The sequence below is a fragment of the Malaclemys terrapin genome, chromosome 5 (genome assembly GCF_027887155.1).
Source record: "Malaclemys terrapin pileata isolate rMalTer1 chromosome 5, rMalTer1.hap1, whole genome shotgun sequence".
In the NCBI taxonomy this organism is placed as follows: domain Eukaryota; kingdom Metazoa; phylum Chordata; order Testudines; family Emydidae; genus Malaclemys; species Malaclemys terrapin.
In genome coordinates, this window is record NC_071509.1 from 8,139,705 (window position 1) to 8,154,748 (window position 15,044).

At 48.6% G+C, this 15,044-nt stretch overlaps 1 protein-coding gene across 11 annotated transcripts in view; it reads left to right on the top strand.

Moving 5' to 3' along the window:
- The window catches only part of LZTS3 (leucine zipper tumor suppressor family member 3), a 151,349-nt gene that overhangs the window by 88,658 nt on the left and 47,647 nt on the right, over nucleotides 1–15,044 (top strand). For 6 of the 11 annotated variants that reach the window (XM_054029965.1, XM_054029970.1, XM_054029966.1 and 3 more), the window contains exon 1: nucleotides 3,029–3,465. The exons of 1 other annotated variant lie outside the window; for it this stretch is intronic. The gene's annotated coding sequence lies outside the window, so the exon portion shown is untranslated. Of the gene's footprint in view, nucleotides 1–3,028; nucleotides 3,466–12,110; nucleotides 12,160–15,044 lie in introns of those variants that run through there. 4 more of the 11 variants (XM_054029972.1, XM_054029973.1, XM_054029974.1 and 1 more) reach the window with 2 other exon arrangements.

Genomic DNA, 15,044 nt, shown 5'->3' on the forward strand with positions numbered 1-15,044 from the left:
GGTGAGGTCCCAGATGACTGGAGAAAGGTACTATGTTTGCCCATCTTTAAAAAGCAGAAGAAAAGAGGACCCGAGGAATTATAGCACAGTCAGATGCAGGATGCTGGAACAATTTGTATAGTGTGGGTGACGAGAGCCCTTGAACCAAACTGCAAACCCTGTATATAATGGAAACCACTTCAAGCCACGGGGCGTGGCAGCACCCTTAGTTCCAGCACCTATAGTCAGATGACCTTCTATACCTGAAAAGATACTGGAACAAATTAATCAATCAATTTGTAAGCACCTAGATGATAATAGGGTTATAAATAATAGTAAAGATGGATTTGTCAAGAACAAATCATGCCACACTAACCTAGTTGCTGACCGAGTGGATGGGGAGGAAGCTATAGATGTGATATATTTTGATTTTAATAAAGCTTTGGACACAGTCCCATATGACTTGCTCATGAGCAAGCTAGGGAAATGTGGTCTTGATGAAATTACTGTAAGGTGGGTGCACAACTGGTTGCAAAATCCTACTCCGAGTAGTCATCAATGGTTTGTTGCCAAACTGGGAAGACCTATGTAGTGGGGCCCCACAGGGGTCTGTCTTGAGTCCAGTACTAGTCAATATTTTCATTAATGACTTGGATAATGGAGTGGAGAGTACACTTTATAAAATGTGTGGATCCCCACAAGTTAGGAGGGATTGCTAGCACTTTCATAGAATATCACAGAATATCAGGGTTGGAAGGGACCTCAGGAGGTCATCTAGTCCAACCCTCCTTTGGAGGACAAGATTAGAGTTCAAAATGACCTTGACAAATTGGAGACATTTTGATCTGAAATCAACAAGATTTAATTCAGTAATGATGAATGCAATGTACTACACTTAAGAAAAATGCAAATGCACAACTACAAAATGGGAATAACTAGGTAGGCAGTAGCATTGCCAAAAAGGACCTGGGGGTTATTGTGGATCACAAATTTAATACGAGTCAACAATGTGATGCATGTTAACAGGAATGTCATATGTCAAACACAGGAAGTAATTGTCCCGCTCTGCTTGGAACTGGTGAGGCCTCAGCTGGAGTACTGTGTCCAGTTCTCGGCATCATGCTTTAGGAAAGATGTAGAGAAATTGGGGAGAGTCCAGAGGAGAGCAACAAAAATGATAAAAGGTTTAGAAAACCTCACCTGTGAAGAAAGGTTAAGAAAAACAACCTGGGCATATTTAGACTTGAGAAAAGAAGACTATGTGGGGACCTGATAAGCTTGTTATAAAGAGGACGGTGATCCATTGTTGTCTGTGTTCACTGAAGGTAGAGTAAGAAGTAATCATCTTAACCTGAAGTAGAGATTTAGGTTAGATATTAGGGGGAAAAAATCTAACTTTAAGGAAAGTGAGGCTTCTGAGGAAGGTTGTGGAATACCCATCATTGGAGATTTTTAAGAACAGGTTAGACAAACACCGGTCAGGGATGGTCTAGGTTTACTTGATCCTGCCTCAGCACAGGGGGATGGACTAGATGACTTCATGGAGTCCTTTCCAGCTCTACATTTCTATGATCAGTGTTTCTGTCATTGCAAATGGTCCTACAGTGGAAGCTGCTGTTTTCCATCTATTCTGTGTTCTTTCAGTGATGGTCTCTGTCTTCTCCCTCCATCTTTGATCATCTCGAGGGGTTCCAGAAGAGAACCCCGTGTTTTAAACATTCTTAGCCAGCTGCCATCAAAGATGACCAGTCTGGGGACGGGCGGGAGTTTGTTTTGGGAGGGGGGTTATTTTATTTTATTTTATTTTATTTTATTTTATTTTTTGCTTCAAGGGTTGCCCAGTCACTTCCAGCTAAAACAAACCTTCTTGTGATTGGTGGAGGAAATCCCAGCACTTTGACAGTTACCACCCGTTTGCACATTCTCTGTGCCTGCCTAAAGGAAGAGCTATCACTAGCCCTACATTTGCCCACAAACTGAGCAAACGGTCAATATAGCTAGTGGTCAATATAAATTAGGATAAGTTCCAGTTTTCATTTGAACTCTTATTTTTTTTCCCCCTCCCCCAGTTGTTCATAACTTTCTCAAAATTCCGTGTTGGGTTGAAATGTTGTATACTTGGTCTATGCCCAAAGGTTGGGATTTTTTTTCTAGGTAATAAGTTTGAGCTAAATTGATGGAGCTGTTTTCAGTTATTTGAGTATGAGGAAAATCTGATTCCTCAAATGTCAAACTGGGTTTCATTTGTAGCTCTTAGTGAGACTTTTTTTAGATGAAGTCACATTGAAAATAAAATTAGGCAATTTTAAAGTTATGTATGTTTAGTCTGCCTCAAAATCAGAACTTAGAGTAGGTGCCTGCAAACTTTAGTAGGTGCTCAAGTTTGAAAATTGGGGCCCATGAAGATTAGAAAGCTCTTCTGATGATTTTTAAGTACCTTAATTAATGATCTTTTTAGCATAAATGAAAATTTTCTGCCAAACTAAGCAATGGTACTTTTACACTGTCCATTAATGAGTGACCAAAAATCTTTCAGCCATCTTTCATCCTTTCTGGTGGGTCTGCCACTGGAGTATATATGCAGTGTTGTGGCCATGTCGGACCTAGGATATTAGAGAGACATCTTTTATTGGACCAGCTGGAGTATATTTTAACATTGACGTGTGGAGGGGGAGAAGAGGAGTGGCTTATATGTGGGCGATAGATTGTGTGGGTTTGGGGCCGGTTTTCCGAAAGTGAGTAGTGAGTTTAGGTTTCGGATTTTCAGAGGCTGTGTGTGAGCACTTAAAATCAACCCCCTGTAAGGGGTCTCAGGTTGAGTCCACCAAAAAGTAGGCACCCAAAATCACTCTGTAAAATCTTGGCATTAACTCCTGAGCCAGCCATGGATTAATTCCACAATGATTTTTTTTTTTTTTCAAAGCTTGCATCCTGCAAGGAAAGAGTTAATGAAACTTAAGTGCTTGGAGGGAGCAGTTCCCTGGTATTAGCCAATGAGAGGGGACAAAGGTTCAGCTCTGTGCCTGTGCTGAGGTAACAGGTGATTTGTTGTTTACAACATGTAGTTTTGTAGAGTCCCCTCAGGCACAGCACGGGCAGGTAGAGAGGATCTTGCAGCCCTGCCAGGAGAGCATGGGAGGAAAAACCTCTCGATCGCGGAGGTACATGTGCAGCTAGTTTACTTTTGCTGAAAACATTTTCTGCTTTAGTCTCTTAAAGGAAGCTCTGGGTAAGGTGACACTATGGCGCTCCTTTGTTAGAGAGCACGCTTCCCAGGAAGGGTGGAAACAGCAGAGAGCAGCCAGTCTGGACACGGAGTACAATGCCTTACCGTCCTGTGTCATAAGGGAAGAGCATCTATCCGTCAACTCAGTGGATTGTGTTAACCAGGAGCATTGCTACACTGGGATGGACAGAGAGGAAAGACATACCCCAGGTTTACGACTGTTCTGACCATTTGTGTGGTGAAGGAGTTGGAAAGATTGGGTATGGTATTGTTTTCATTTCCTGCCTAATTATGAAAGGTGTAGAAAACATGACCTGTGAGGGAAGATTGGAAAAACTGGGTTTGTTTAGTCTGGAAAAGAGAAGACTGCAGGGGGACATAACAGTTTTCAAGTACATAAAAAGTTGTTACAAGGAAGAGGGAGAACAATTGTTCTCCTTAACCGTTGAAGGTAGGACAAGAAGCAATGGGCTTAAATTGCAGCAAGGGAGGTTTAGGTTGAACATTAGGAAAAACTTCCTAACTGTCAGGGCGGTTAAGCACTGGAATAAATTGCCTAGGGAGATTGTGGAATCTCCATCATTGGGGATTTTTAAGAGCAGGTTGCACAAACACGTGTCAGGGATGGTCTAGATAATACTTAGTCCTGCCATGAGTGCAGGGGACTGGACTAGATGACCTCTCGAGGTCCCTTCCAGTCCTCTGATTCTATGATTCTAAACAGCAGCCACTTTTCACTCCAGGGGCGGCTGCTTTTTGAGACATGAGTGTAGCGTTGTGTGTATGTATTTATACCGCGCTGAACTGGGTGGTTTGTGGGTGCACCACTGCTCTCTGCTGGAGAGAGTCAAAACTGCTCTACTGTGTACCATAGGGCCTATGCATGGAGCTTTAGTATAAGTGGTAAGGAACTGGGCCAGTGGAATAGTAGGATCTGACTTTGGAGCTGTCGCAGAGACGTTTTGAATATGTGGAGCATACAGCGATCTGATATGACACTACGGCATGTAGGAAGCAAAGGAGTTGCAAGTTGTAACTGAGAATGTACCCTATGCTTTGTAAAGTCCTTTGGTATCCTTCAGCTTGAAAGGTGTTGTCTGAGGCTTAGATAATAGTCCCTTCCATTCCTGTGTCGTGCCTTTTATTTGCAGTGTTTGTGCCATTCTTACTGCAGAATGTAGCAGAAATGCAAACGATTCAGGCAACCCCAATACAAATCATAAGATCTACTATTTATGGCAGCAGCATTTTTAAGCCACGTAGGAACTGGCTTATTCTCCAGTCAGGCCGCTCCCATCCAGGGAGGGATAGGAGGGAAATGAATAACGAGAAAGTTTCCATTGGTAGTGGTGTGTTGCAGGGCTGCAGGTGGGAGCTGTATCAATGCCCTTGAAATTCCTTGTGCCCAGTTAATTATAAATCGAGGCTGGATTCACAATACTGAGTTGTTAAAGCCTTGGCGAGGGAGGCGGCTTGTTCTGAAAATGGGCCTGGTTTGTAAACACACCTTGAATGTGTTTTTTTCTCTCTACCCGTGAGAATGTTGGGGAGGCTGGAATGAGAGGTAGTCGCCGTAGCCTGCTGGCGCCAGAGACATCAGCCAGCTGGCTCTGTGTGTGTGTCCCACTGTGGAACAGGAGATGAGACTGGTGGCTCTGATCCTCAGTGGAGCTACACCAATTCACATCAGCTGAGCAGCTGGCCCGTGTACTCCCAATGCTTTTCACAACTCACTGGTTTAATAGACACCTCATTGCATTCCAAAGGGATAATTTATAAGAGGGTTCTCAACCAGGAGTACGTGTACCCCTGGGGGTACGCAGAGGTCTTCCAGGTGGTACATCAACTCATCTAGATATTTTGCCTAGTTTTACAACAGGCAACATAAAAGCACTAGTGAGTCTGAAATTTTAATTTGTACTTACAATGACTTGTTTATACTGCTCTATATATTATACACTGAAATGAACATACAATATTAATATTCCAATTGATTTATTTTATAATTATATGGTAGAAAGTCAGAAATTTTTCAGTACTCATGTGCTATGACACTTGTATTTTTATGTCTGATTTTGTGAGCGATAGTTCTTAAGTGAGGTGAACCTTGGGGGTACGCAAGACAAATCAGGGTCTCGAAAGGGGTATAGTCGTCTGGAAATTTTGAGGGCCACTGATTTAGAATGTAAGAACAGCTATACTGGGCCAATGGTCTGTCTAGCCCAGTTCCAGGTGCTTCAGGGGGAACGAAGAGAATGGGACAATTATCAAGTGATCCATCCCCTGTCATCCAGTCCCAGTTTCTGGCAGTCAGAGGTGTAGGGACACCCGGAGCCTGGGGCAATGCAGAACCCATGTGTGATTGTAGAACACGGTCCTTCAGGCCACTCTGTGCCTTAACAAAACAACACTAAGGTGCTGTGCAGCCCATAGCTCACAGGTGTGACTTGCATGGACATCCAGTGAGTCACACTTGTCTAACTGAGAGCAGAATGGGCCTGTTAATTAACCATAACTGGGCAACATGCCTGAGTAAATCCCTGAGAGGGTGGAAATCCCCATTCAAACATAAGGCCCAATCCTACAAGGTACTGACCCCTTCAGTTCTCGTGGAGTGGAAGGTGCTTGGCACCTTGCAGGGGATCAGGTCCTTTGAAAGCTGGGATTTACTTTACTAATCACTAGAGAGTCTCCCTCTGCCAGGGGAAATCTACACTGGCTGTTTGCAGCCACATCTCAGCTCCCTTGTGCTGCCCGTGGGGCACAAACGGGCTGGATCGCAACAGAGAATCTGGCCTTTAATCTTCTCCAACCTGTCCTTCAGCGCTGGAACATTTATTCCATTTACATGGGGCTGACTTGTGCCAAGAGCATTTCATGCTAACTCTATGAGCCCCCAAGGATTCAGCACTGCTTAGCACTTCTGTGGCGCTTTCCCTCAGGAACACTCAAAGGGCCGTACCAAGGTGAGCACCAAGCAGTATCCCTGTTTCTCAGATGGGGGAAACTGAGGCACAGGCAGGTCAAGGGACTTGCCTAAGGTCACACAGGGATTCCGTGACCGAGCTCAGAAGGGAACTCAAGTCTTTCAACACTGTCTTCCCATTGGTCCACCCTGCCCCGCCCCTCCCACCGTTCCAGTGATTTCATCTGACTTTAAAATATAGTTTTGACTGGACTTTGTCTGCCCTATGCTGATTGGCTCTCCAGCTCTCGTTCTCCCCCTTCTTCACGGTATCATCACCTCAGCTTCACTCCACCCCCACCTCTGTGACCCTTTTCTTCCTTGCCCTGTCCCCCTCTGTGCTGCTTCCGGGGGTACCCAGGGTTGTAAGGCACCTCGCTACCACCTGGCCTGTGCCTGCAGGGAGTCAGCTCCCAACTCCACTGGCAATGCAAGCACTCCCCTCTCGGCCTACGCAGGCCCCACTACTGGTTAGCGATAGGTGCACTCCAACTCCAACCGTCTCCCTGGAGTGTCCAGCCTCTGGTCCACCGGACACTCGCAGTATTCACAGATCTGCTGCTTCCAAAGAAGCAGGACACTCCAGCTTTCCTTTAGATCACCACTCCGCTTCCCACACCGCACGTAGGTTTGAAATCCAGTCGAACTGTATGTAGCAAAGCAGAGAGATTCAAGCAAAAGCAAGTACAAGTATTGGAAACAGACTACATATGAAATAAAATCATAACACGCTCCAGAAGCTAGACTTAATTAACAAGATACTCGCATCCAATAGAGTATTGCTCCCCCAAAATCCCTGCAGCACTTCGTAGCCAGGCTGGTTATGACCCTTCTTTCATGAGACCAGCATGCTGTCACCTTGCCTTCTAGGTGAAGGATTCAGCGTGTCTCTTTGCTCTCCACAATACCAGACCAATCTTTTGTTTGTATTCAGACAGGACACCCCTCTGTTGTTTGTTTCTTCCTGTAGACTTCTGTTCTGGTAGATTTTTGCAATTTCTCCATTTGCACCTGGCTCAGTATGCAAATAAGTCTGCAATACACAAATAGCTGGAGTAGGAGCCAGGTGTCAGTTACCTTCACCTGAAAGGAACATCTCCGAGGTAGATCACCTCCTGGTAACCTGCCTTAGTCTGGTCTATACTAGAAAACTAGGCTGGCATAACTACGCCACTCGGGGGTGTAACAAATCCACATCCCTAAGCAGCGTAGTTAAGTCGACCTAAGTCCCCATGTAGACGGTGCTAGGTCCACAGAAGAATTCTTTCATCAGCCTAACTACCACCTTTCGGGGAGGTGGATTAGCTACACTGATGGAAGAACCCCTCCCATCGGCATAGGTAGTGTCTACGCTGAAGCACTATAGTTCACATTGGCTTGGTCAGCCACTCACATGTTCACAGAAACCAAACCGACCGGTGAGGTCCTGGTCATCTTTCAACCTGAAGGACAAACAACATCGCTGTGCTGCTGTAGCGTTTTAAGTGTAGACAAGCTCTTAACTCCAAGACCTTAAGAACATATTTTCAGTCTAGGTACAGAACTCCTTATATAGTATTCGTATGTACATGTCACACTGATTATGCTGGCTAGTGGGCTACTGGCTCTTAGCAGAGACCTCACATCCAGCCTTTGATGACCTGTTATGCAGACATCTGACCCAGGGGTTCCCTGTAAAACCCTGTGTACCCCCTGTGCCCTCTACCAGTTGACACCAAGGGTCCCTGGATCCACAGGCGCCGACTTTTCAAAGTGCCAGGGGGTGACCTATCCCCAGCTCTGCCTCAGACCCCACCCCCACTCCACCCCTTCCCCCAAGGCCCCACCCTGCCTCTTCCCGCCCCTGCTCCACCCTGCCCCACCTCTTCCTGCCCCCACCCTGCCTCTTCCCATCCAGTTCCTCCCCCTCCTCCCCCAGAGCCTCCTCAATGCTCCGAAACAGCTGATCATGGCAGGCAGGAGCAGGGCCAGCTCCAGGCACCAGCCCACCAAGCATGTGCTTGGGGCGGCGCCTGGAGGGGGGCGGTACGGCGGGGCGCTCCGGTCCGAGAGCGGGGCCGCGACTGGGCTCGCCGCCCTCCCCGCGGCGCTCCGGCCGCCGGGGAGAGCGGAGCCGCAGCGGGCTCGCTGCCCTCCCCCTGGCACTGGTCTGTCCCCCCACACACACCTGTGGCGGGAAGCAGAGCGACACAGCGGGGAGCCAGCGGAGTGGAGCAGGCTGGGGATGGGTTCCTCTGCTTCCCACCACCGCCGGTGAGTGCAGGGGTAGGTCTGACCCCTGCTGCCAGCGTCAGGCCCCCCCCCCCCGCTAATCCCCTGGGCCGCATCCATCGCTGGGGGAGGTGGCTTAGGAGAAGGGGTGCAAAAAGGGGGTGGGGTGGGGGTGGGAAGAGGCAGGGCAGGGGCGGAGGGAGTTGTCCCTGGCCCTGCACCCCCCTAGGAACGTCCCTGCCCCTTGCAGTGGGTGCACCCCACAGGGGGGCCCGCTGGGGGGTGGAGCTGGCCACCGGCACTGCTGCATACGAAGCCCGCAGCTGCGTAGGGCTCCATGAAATTTGGGACAATTTGGTGCCCCAAATTTCGTGGTGCCCTACGCAGCTGCATATTCTGCATATGCCTGAGGACAGCCCCGGCCGTATAGTTCACAAAACCAGCTTGAAGAGGGATGATCTTCTTAAAAAGAAAGGCCAAGACCCCACCCTCTTTGCCAACAGAACCAGGAGATGTTGGCAATCCTTGTGAAGGAGAAAGGAAGGGCTCCATACTGGGCTAACTAAGGGAAATTTAATGTCCAGTGATCTACGGGAGGTCAGACTAGAAAGGTGGTCTAATGGTCCCTTCTGACCTTAAACTCTAGGTGCTCCCTGTAAACATCCACAAGGCCACTTCACTTGTTCTCCTTCAGATCCCTCCTGAAAACTTCCTTTTCTGTGCTGCCTACAAGAAACTTGACAACGGTCAGGCTGCTGGTGTGCAGAGAGCCCTGTCCGTCATGGTGACTGGAATTGTCTCATTGTTCCCTTGTAATCACCCCCATCTATCTGTACCCATCTCTTGTCTCCCGCTTAGATCAGAAGATCTTTTGGACAGGGGCCATGCTTTTTTTGTTGTTCTGTGTTTGTACAGCACCTAGTGGGGCCCTGGGCCGTGACAAGAGCTCCCAGCCACTACGATAGCACTGATGATAATAAATAGTAATGCAGCTGTGAAGATTAGCCTCTCCAGAAACTAAACTCTGGAGGAATCCGACTGTACCTGGAAGCTTCTGCAAGATCTATCTTACATTTTTTATTATGGGCTGCGGGCCAGGTTTACAAAGCGCCGGATTCTGACGGTCCTAAGAGCATTGTGCAGCATTTTACTCCACAACTAATCCCAGGGCATCGTAAAGCAGGGTGTTACTCAACATAAGATGTAGGGCCAGTTAATCCCCTTGATCCACAGCAGAGCTCCTGCCGATAGCAGGAAGAGGCTTACACAGAGATCAAGGGTAGCATGTGTTCCTGGTGTAGGCACGGTGGGCTTTCTGAAAGCCCTCCCCATTGGCTTAAACTGTGCTCTGACTGACTCCAGTGGGACTTCACTTTTGCAAACCACGCCCTATACACTTCTACCCCGATATAACGTGACCCGATATAACATGAATTTTGATATAACGCGGTAAAGCAGTGCTCTGGGGGGGCGCGGGGCTGCGCACTCCAGCGGATCAAAGCAAGTTCGATATAACACGGTTTCACCTATAATGCGGTAAAAAAATTTTGGCTCCCGAGGACAGTGTTATATTGGGGTAGAGGTGTATTTTAGGGCTTGCTAGTCTTTGTATCTAGCTAGTCTTTGTAAGCATGTGTCTCCTATCTCTGTTACCTTCCTTCATCCCCTCTGATCATCTTGCACCCCGCTTTATCTTCAGTTGGATTGTAAGTTCTTCAAGGCAGCAGGAACTGGCTTCCAGTGTGTGCATGCCCCCCGTGCCCAGCACACTGGGACCTGATCTTTGTTGGGGCCTCTGGGTGCTCCTACCCCAAAAATCACATTGCAATTAGTGGGGTAAAAGTGATGCTGGGCACTTTGAGAACCCCTGCTGGCTATTTACAGGTGATTACCCAGTATGTGCACTTCATTGCAGTAACTGTATGAGTTAGGTGCATGATTTTACCCCTAAATTCTTTGAAAATCTGGCTAACTTTAAAAGGCGCAGATCTGCTCCACTGAGCTACAGAGGGGGAAGCACATGATCAATGTCTCTGAAAATCAAGCCATTGCTGCTGAGCAGTGATACCTCCTCCACCCCTGCTCCATGCGTCTCTGGCTCCTACGGCCATAATAGAACCTTTAACCTTCTAACCTACCTGCCTGAGCACTGTTCTCCAATAATGGACAGGACACACAGGGGCAGGAGCGTAGTATAAAATCACCTTTTTTATTGTATTGACGACAGCTACTTTTTGCTCATGTACATGGCTGTGTGTGTTTTTTCCCCCCCGTGCTGAGTAAATTTAAGGTTGTTTCATGACGACTTTGTCATTTGCCATCCAGCAAATGCCTTGTCTACACTAGGGACAATAAACAATCAGAGGCCCTAGAAGGCTTGTAGAACGCTTTGTGTCCATGCACCAAAATGCCCCGAGAGGTCTAATAGCTGGGTAGCACAGCCAGCCTTCCGACAGGTTTAATACCTGGTTAAAGCTTCCCCAGTTCATTCTGAACCAGTTTAGTCCCAGTGTGGATGCTAACAAGCTGAAACAGTACAGCTAGTCCTCCTGCTACTGGCCTGCCACCATCTCCCAGAATACACTGCTGCTGGGAGCTGAGGCGGGCGTTGTAGGATAGGTCCCCAGAGGGCACGGCAGTTAAAATGGGTTGGGGGAGGTTCGGCATGGCTAGTGGGGGCTCACTGAGCCGTTCGTTCTTAAATGGGTTCAGTTACAGCTCGTTCACTTTTCTAGGGTGGTTATGGCCAAAATGGAGGCTTAGCATGTCCAGAGTCTCCTGGACAAAGGCTCTAGGTGTACGTCTATGCTGCAGTGAAATACCCGCGGCTGACCCATGTCAGCTGACTCGGGCTAGGGCAGGGGTGGACAAACTTTTTGGCCCGAGGGCCACATCGGGGTTGCAAAACTGTATGGAGGGCCGGGTAGGGAAGGCTGTGTCTCCCCAAACAACCTGGCCCCTGCCTCCTATCCAACCCCTCCCACTTCCCGCCCCCTGACGGCCCCCCTCAGAACCCCCAACCCATCCACAACCACCCTGCTCCTTGTCCCCTGATCGCCCCCTCCCGGGACCCCCTGCCCCTAACTGCCCCCTCAGGACCCCACTCCCTATCCAACCCCCCCTGCTCCCTGTCCCCTGACTGCCCCCTCATCCACTCCCCTACCCCCTGACAGGCCCCCTGGGACTCCCACGCTTATCCAACCCCCACCCCATCCAACCGCCCCCAGCTCCCTGTCCCTTGACTGCTCCCCGGGACCCCTTACCCCTTATCCAACCCCACCGGCCCCCTTACCATGCCGCTCAGAGCAGCATGTCTGGCAGCCACGCCGCCCAGCTGGAGCCAGACACGCTGCCGTGCTGCCCGCATGGCTGCGGGGAAGGGGGGACAGCGGGGGAGGGGCTGGGGGCTAACCTCCCTGGCCGGGAGTCAAGGGCCAGGCAGGACGGTCCCATGGGCCAGATGTGGCCCACAGACCGTAGTTTACCCACCTCTGTGCTAGGGGCTGTTTAATTGTGGTGCACACATTCAGGTTCGGTCTGGAGCAAAGGCTCTAGCACTATCCCCTTTCATGGGGCCCCAGAGCTTGGGCTCCAGCCAGAGTCTGAATGTGTACACCACAGCCCCGTAACCCGAGTCCCACGAGCTCAAGTGTGCAACATAGACACACCCTAGTTGTTATTTAGGAACCATCCAGGAGGGAACTGTGCAGATTCAAGACTAGTTTCTTCGCAGAATGATCCCTTGGCATCTCCAAGTCGAAAGCAGCAGCACCAGTCGGTAAGAGAGAGATTCCAAGCCTGAAAAGCACAGGCGGGTTATTTTTCTCCCTGCAGGTAGGAGAGAACTGACTGAACCTCAGCGCGGTTTCATTCCTCCGCCAGTTTTGGGTCACTTGGTTGAAGTTGTTTCAATATGTTGACGGAGGAGGAGGATGTTGGGGAGATGGGGGGGTTCAGACTCAGCTGTGCTGACTCTGCCTTGTGTTGCTGGCTTCTAGTGAGATGTGGCCAGCACTTCGGGGGGAGGGGGCAGGAGAGGTCACAAGGGGCTGCAGACCCAGCCAAAAGGTAAGTTTTTGAATTGATTCGTGTTGCTGAGAGGTGTGCTTTCAGCACTATCTTATCAAAGCTCTTGCTCCCAGGTTAGAATCAAAGTTTTTTCAGACCACTTTAAGCAGTGGACCTGGTGGCTCTGAAAGGCAAACCGGAATGTTTGTGTTAAAACAAACGCAACTGGACTAGATCCTGCCAGATGCTCAGTCACAAACATTAGCAGCATTTCAGCCCCACACCTACCCCCTTTCCCATCTTCTCTTTCTCCAACACCACTTCCCTGCGGTCCCTTTACTGCTCTGCTCCCGCCTGCTGGTGACCTGGGAGGGCATTCAGACCTCTGTGGCTATGGAACAAGCAAGTCTTTCCTTGATCACTTGCCCTGTGTTTTTATTTTTTTGTTTCACTTTCTCGTTTCTACCACACAAGGAAATAATGTCTCCATTAGTCACACTTCAGATGAAAGTGCCAAGGATTGCAGGGTTGCCAGCTCACGGTTTGACAGCAAATCTCGTATCTTTCTGCTGGGCCGAAGGATCACGTAAATTGGAGAGAATCTCAGCTTGCAATTTAAAAAAATAAATAGGTTTCTAGGCCCTATGGTTGTGGGGAAAAGTCAGAAAACATGAACCTTAAAAGCTCAGACACCAGCAAGCAAATACAAACACCACCAAGTTGTTCTTTCGAAGCCAAGCTTATGATTTGGAAGCGGTCCAATGCATGATGTTTAATTTTTGAAAATCATGATGGATGTGGAGAAAGTAAATAAGGAAGTGTCATTTACTTCTTCTCATAACACAAGAACAAGGGGTCACTAAATGAAATTAATAAGCAGCAGGTTTAAAACGGATGAAGTATTTCTTCACACAAGACAGAGTCAACCTGTGGAACTCTTTGCCAGAGGATGTTGTGAAGGCCCAAGGGGTCAAAAAAGAACTAGATACATTAATGGAGGATAGGTCCATCAATGGCTATTAGCCAGGATGGGCAGGGATGGTGTCCCTAGCCTCTGTTTGCCAGAAGCTGGGAATGGGTGACAAGGGATGGATCACTTGTTGATTACCTGTTCTGTTCATTCCCTCTGAAGCACCTGGCAGTGCCATGTTTGTATTCAGCAGGCGTAACTGATGTCAGTCATCATCGTGAGATTGTGACCGTGCCCTGTGATGTGATATCATTTTTCAACTTGCTCCCTGGGGTGAGCGTTCTCACTGTCAGGACCTCAGCTAGGAAACTCCTGCCTAGAGCCTTACCCTAGTTGCATTCAGAACAAAGCGGGACGCCCGATGAGAGCTTAGCTATTCAGTCGAGTCTGAATAAGGACCTTACTATTGATTGATTAGTTGTTTGTCACGTGCTTGGAACACACAAAGGCCCCATAGGTGCTGAGTCATGATTGAGTCTTACATTTGTATAGGAGCTGTCATCCAGACAAATCCCAAAGCCTCTCAGGATATGTCTACGCTGCAGCTTGGAACGTGCCTCCCGACCTCGATAGAAAGACTCACGCTAGCTTTGATCAGGTTAGCGTGCTAAAAATAGCAGTGTGACGCTGTGGCTCGGGCTATTCGCCCGAATACAAGCTCAGGTGGCTAGCCTGAGCCATCCACTCGTGCCGCAGCGTTCACGCTACTATATTTTAACGTGATAGCTGGAGCAAAACTGGTGAGAGTCTTGTCTACCCAGATCTACCCTCTTGTCTTGTCTTGTCTTGTCTACCCTCCCAGCTGCAGGGTAGCCATACTTTACAATTGCCAGTAACGGTTTAGATCTCCCAGTGTGGCCACCTCCAGGGTGGAACACGGCAGCTGATGAACAGCGCCCTACAACACTAAACAGCAGTTAAGGACAGGAAAGAAAGTAAAATTGATAGAAATTGTAGCGGGACAGAATGTAAATATCCAAGTTGGTGTTTAGCAAGGAGAATGACTTTTTTTTGCCAAACATGCTATGGATCTTTGAGTACAGAGTGACCAGGACCTTGATTTTATGTTTCCAGGTCCTCCTGAGGCACTGGTTTGAGTATCCCTTCAAAAGGCAAGAGCTCCACCTGCTGAATAAGCAACACCATCAATAAGTACTGTAGGACCTAAGCTATTAGGTTCGGTTTGATTGTTAAGCTTTTGCTGTTGTGTCATCGTAATAATACCTAGCTCTTATCTAGCACTTTTCATCAGTAGATCTCAAAGCTCTTCACAAAGGAGGTCAGTGTTATCCCATTTTGTAGACGGGGAAACTGAGGCACAAAGGGGGAGCGTGATTTACCCAAGACTACCGGGCCGGTCAGTGGTGGAACCAGGAATCAAATGCCTGGGTTTTCTAAGTCCCAATCCAATGCTCTGTCTGCTTGGCTGCACTGCCTCCCCTAAGACAGGGTAAGAAATGGGAAGATGTGGGCTATCTGGAGTAGCTGTTGTGTGGGCTTTGAGGACTGAATTAGCACACAGAGAGGTACTTGCCCAGGAGAACACCATCCCCAGCCTCTCCAACTTTAGCGTCAGTCTCAACCTTCCACTGGATGTGGTCTTGTCCAAGCAATGAACCTACCAGCCAAGTACAAACCCTGTGCAGTTCCACACCTTCCCCTGATCAGGAAATACCCAGCAATCA